Below are 5,731 nucleotides of genomic sequence, written 5' to 3' on the forward strand. Positions count from 1 at the left end.
TCTTCTATCATTCCACACTTTGAATACATATCGATCAGAGAGCATCCAACAGAGGAATTAGAAGTCATTCCTGATTTGACAATGCTGGAATGAATCTCCATACCGTAACCCAAAGAACCACCAGCACAAGCTTTCAATACGCTTCCATAGGTAAACTCATCAGGTTCAATCCTAGAACGGAGCATTGAGACAAAAAGAGAAAGTGTTTCACATCCTTTTCCGTTCTGTTCATGTGCTGCTATAATCGCATTCCAAGACACAGCATCTCTTCTTCTCATCTCATCAAATACACGAAAGGCTTCAGACAGAGCTTGACATTTCCCATACATGTCAATAGCAGCATTTGCAACACAAACATCCACCGATAAGTTGCTTTTAATCGCCAAACCGTAAAGCTGAAGCCCCTCTGAAAGACCTTTTACTAAGGCACAAGCCCTGAACACTCCTGATAAACTAATTTCGTCGAAACCAAGACCTGATGACATGAGACGGTGAAACAACCATAGAGCTTTGAAACCATGTTCTTCCTGCGAATAACCAGTAATCATTGCGTTATAAGATTGTCTATTAAGATTTTCAGAATTGTCAAACAAAATTTGAGCATCTTGCATATTATCACACTTTGCGTACATATCCAATGTTGCCGTTCTCACTATACCATCTGCTGCAAAATTTGACTTTAAGGCATGAGCATGTAACTGACCGCCTAATCTCAATTCGCATAACGCAGCACATGACCTCAAGACGCTAGCGTAAATTGACTGGCTCACTCCAGCATTTACCTTTTGCATCTCCTTAAAAAACTTCAAAGCAAGGGACAACAAGTTATTCTGAACACAACCCGCGATTATAGCACTCCAGGAAACAGAATTCTTATCCGGAATACCTTGAAACACTCTAAGAGACTCGTCAAATCTCTTACCTTTTGCATACATATCCAACAATGCACTTGCAGCAACCACATCAGTATCACAACCCACTTGAACAATAATCCCATGAATCTGCATTCCTAAACTGGTTTCTTCTAAAAAGGAACACACTTTAAGGATGATTGCAAAAGTTCTACCATCAAACTCAATACCTGCTCTCCCCATGTCAATAAAAATCTCAATAGATTTCAAACTCTCACCGTTCTGTAGATACCCAGAAAGCATTGAGTTCCACGACACAACATCTCTCACAGGCATCATATCGAAGAACGAATTCGCTTTAGCCATGTCATTACTCTTGGCGTAACCATTGATCATTTTGTTCCAAGAAACAACATCTCTCAGCGGCATTCTGTCGAACACCATAGAAGCAGACACGAAATCTCGAGAATTTGTGTAAACTTGAAGCAAACAATTCAGCACGAACGTAGTCGGACGAAACCCAGATAAGATCATATGAGCATGAGCTTGCTTTCCCAGCTCTAACGCTCCTTGCTTGGCACATTCCTTGAAAACAAACGAAAAGTTGGTCGTGCTAGCTGAGTTCAATTGAGTCACAAAATCCGTGAAATAAGAAAAGACTGGAACTCTTCGGTATGAAATTTTCTCTGTAAGACATCGATTGAATGAAACCACTGCTCTGGTCATATGCAAGAATCTGAGATACTCCGCCATGAGTCATAAACCTCAGCCGTGGTATCTATGGCAGGATTGAAACGATTACAACTGGTTCGATTTACTCGGTTTAAAAAATAATGTAAACCGACTGAAACCGATTATCAATTAGCCTGCAACCCAACCGGTTTAATATAATTAGATTATTATTAAGCCTAATCTCATCATATGTGTTAAAATTCACAATTTTTGTTTTTGTTTTTTTCGGTTATTAAATAAATAACTAAATATTTATAAATATATAATAATAAAAAAATCGACTCAAGTGTGATATATATTTTTGGCTTCTTCTTCTTCGTTCCTTTTAACAATTTCTTTTGCTTCATTAACAAAGAAAAAAAAATCAAGAAACAGAGGAAGAAAAAAGAAGTAGAGCAATGTCAGTGCACGATCCTGGTTAAAACCTGGTCAGCACTTTCATTATCACCATTAGAAGTCTCCATCGATGTCGACTTAATGAACTTCTCAGAACCAGTCGTTGCGTTACGAGAAAATTTAACTTCTCTCAGCACAATATACAGTGAAGAAACGAGGACTGTTTCTGTGTTCACAAGAAACGAGGGAGAACTCCGGATTCTTAGAGTCAGGTGCCGCGGAATCCAGACTTGTCAACAGAGGTGCTCAAGATTTTACGAGATTGGTAGCCGACTTCTATGTCACCTCGCGGGCTCTGCCGCTGGGGTTGCGTTTTTCAGCGCCCGGTTTCCTCCAGAGCGTCTCAAGGCCATTGGTTACTTTGTTCGGGCCAGACCAAATACTGGCCGAACAAGACTGATATATAAAGATAACGATGGCTGATTCCCGGATCGACACTCTTGAAGCAGGGCCTGGGCAGATCACACATCCCTCTCCCCTTCGGTTTACGTTGCTTGACCAAAGCTTCAACCCTCAGGTTTCAGCCGGGGTTTTGTTTACTTACGTCAAGCTAAGGGATCTTGCATTCCCCCAAACTGACAAAGCGACGGTGGAGACCACATGGGGAGATTTCTTGGTTCCTACGCCTCTGGTTCTCATGCTCGAATCGGCATATCCCCAAGCCAGTTACCCTGCTCATTTGAATCAGTTCCTTCTGTATTTGGATTTGGTTGATACACCGCAGATCCAGGGGTCTGACAGGGCATTTCTCGAAGATTTAGAACATATGAATCTTGACCAGATAATAGAGGTGCTCCTGTTTGGAATTGATATACTGAAACGACCAGTACGGAATGGTATCTACAGGATCATCAGCAGCAAACTAGACCAGTTCGGGCAAGAGACTCTCGCACAATCTTCAGCGCGTCTAGGTTTCAATGTAGTCAATTAATGATATGCTGAAATGGTGGAAGTATTGCTTGTGTTTTTATAGACATTTCAATATTTTGCAGATGGCCATTGATTGCTAGGAATTTAATAAAATTTTTAGTATGTTTTCTGCTCAAGTGATATAGTTATTCTGCAGATATCATATTTCCAGTACTGAATTGTGGCGTCTGGATTATAAAGCTAGAACATATTCCTTGACAGTCAAGTAATAGATCCAGTTTCCAATATGTAAATGGCTTGGCTTGTAAGTAACTCTTCAGAGTTTGAGCTGATCTTTTGCATCAGCATCAACAATTCGAATAACCAAATCAAAACACAAAAAAACTATTCAGGAATCATTAAACTATCCCTAAACGCCTGAAATCTCTTCTTCTGATTGGGGGCAGATTCTCAATGAAGATTCTACACGATGAAACTACAAGAGCAGCAACAATTAGCATCCTGATAGAAATTTAGGAGTGACCAAACCATTGGGATCAGAGTGGAGGAACTGTGTTCATACCTCATCTAGCAAGCCTCTATCGGACTGGTAACCATTCCAGAATAGCAGTCCAGAAAGTGAAGGCATGTTTGGGAACAGAGCACTTGAACCGAACCGCTGGAGCCCAATTCTTCTTAGAAGCAGTAGGTCGGGAAAATCCTTAAGTCATTTTGGCTGAAAAGTTTTTCTTGAGGTTATATGTTAGTGATGGGTGAATAAAAATGTTGAAGATAGCGTCGAATTGGGGGGCTTGAGGATGAAGCCTCTCACTCACTCATTAATTTCTCAGTATCATATTCTCCTCTTAGTTTACTCTTTGAAGCCTCTCCTGAGACAAACCTGATTCATTCTCAATCTTCTTCTTCTTCTTCTCCCAAGGAGTCCCAACCAAGAATATCAGAAGATCCATTGAAGATCTTTTCCATCCTGACCGTGTTCTGATCGGTGGTCGTGAAACCCCTGAAGGGTTTAAAGCTCTCAATGCCTTGAAAGACGTTTATGCTCAGTGGGTTCCAGAAGATAGAATACTAACCACCAATCTGTGGTCCGCTGAGCTCACCAAGCTTGCTGCCAACGCCTTCTTAGCCCAAAGAATCTCATCTTTCAATGCAATGTCTGCTCTCTGTGAAGCCACTGGTGCTAACGTCTCATGAAGTGTCCTATGCTGTTCGTAAAGACTCTAGAATCGGTCCCAGGGTAGATCAGAATAGATAATCTTATGCATTACCAAAAAACTTCACAAGATTTTAGAGTAGATCAATTCTTAGAATGTTACTCACCATGCCTATAACTGTACCTATTCTTGTGATTGCTTCGTCAGGGAACATAACTTGTTCTGTTATCCACACAAACCTGTGTTCAACGCATTGTTACTGATCATACCACCTGTCATTTTGTTCTGTTGTGTTTGACTCATGATAAAGATAGAGAATGGGCCGAGAACATGGAGGTGAAGTTGATAAGCGCAGGGAAGGTATTGGAAAACAACAAGACGGTTAACGATTACCGAAGTCCAGTCTCTAATCTCGTAGGCGCTGTCACCAAAATGCACCTTATCATCCAACCTCCTGTTACTGAAAAAGGTAAAACATTCTTTAGATTCTTCTCGTTTTTTCTAGCTCCTCAAAGCGACAGCAGCCTTTACTTTAGCATCAAATTATGTTCTCGACTTGACAGAGAGATGTTACAATGTTTGAAACAGAAAAGAAGCCTAAAGCTGACCCGAAGATGAACAAATGCGTCTGTGCAGTCATGTAAGAGAGTAGCAAAATCTCAAGAGAGAGTCAGATTTCTGGTCCTTTAAGTTTGGTCCCTGATGTGGTTGTTATAGATTGTTTACTAATACAGATACGAAATTAAAAGAGTGCTGAACCATTTTTTTTTTAGAAAAGTATGAATCAGAAGCTCTTCTCTAACTTGTTGCAAAATTAAATTATAGTGTAGTAATGATTCAGATCCTCTTTAAGACACAAGAAGACTCTGTTATAGCTATATTTCTTAGTTCCTCCGCATGTGGAACCCATTTTGTCGTCTAAGAATTGTCAATTGTGAAACTAAACTAGAATATCTCCCAATCATCGGTAGAGATGATTTATTATATCGTTCTCTGTTTGCAGAGAATTGTTTGACTAAACTCGCAACAACAAATGAAAGAAACAATCAAACGAATAAAACAAACAACAGTATCTTTGCGTAGATTATCTCCTGATAGGCCCCAAATATTAACAAGATCACTGGCATAGTGAAGGTAAAGTTTTTGATCCTTGTGATTGTAGACAAAATCATCATAACATTTGAAGAGAGGAAAGTCGTGCCACTTGTTATCTCCTTTCTTGGTAAACACACAAGAGCGCAACATTACAACTAGGTAATCTTTGGTTTTGTTGACTATCCGAAACAAGCTCGGTCATCTTGTAGTATCTTTATCTAAAAGATTGTGTATCGGGTGGATAAATCCTCTCACCATTTAAAGGGTTGAGAATGTAGAAATCCATGAGAGAATTCACCAATAAGAGCCAGCTACCACAAGTTGTCAGACAACGGAATCTGATATTGGTTAGGAACGCAGCCTCTCGAAGCAGAGTGTCTGGTTATAAATTAAGCTCGGTATAAGAGTTCAATAATTAAACCGGTTATCACACTTGGTTTAATTGAGTTATTCAGAGTTGTTTGGTCTTTGATGTGATTGGTATTAGTATAGAATGTTCAATAACTAAACCGGTTATCACACTTGGTTTAAGTATTTGAGTTGGTCTTTTGATGTGAATGTTATAGAATGTTTATTGAATGAAAGAGACTTGAACCTTTCTCTGTTTACACTAACAATCGTAAAACCAAACTG

At 39.7% G+C, this 5,731-nt stretch overlaps 1 pseudogene; it reads right to left on the reverse strand.

Moving 5' to 3' along the window:
* Positions 1–1,620, reverse strand: part of LOC104751961 — a 4,955-nt pseudogene extending 3,335 nt beyond the window's left edge.

Source organism: Camelina sativa, chromosome 1 (genome assembly GCF_000633955.1).
Source record: "Camelina sativa cultivar DH55 chromosome 1, Cs, whole genome shotgun sequence".
Taxonomy (NCBI): Eukaryota; Viridiplantae; Streptophyta; class Magnoliopsida; order Brassicales; family Brassicaceae; genus Camelina; species Camelina sativa.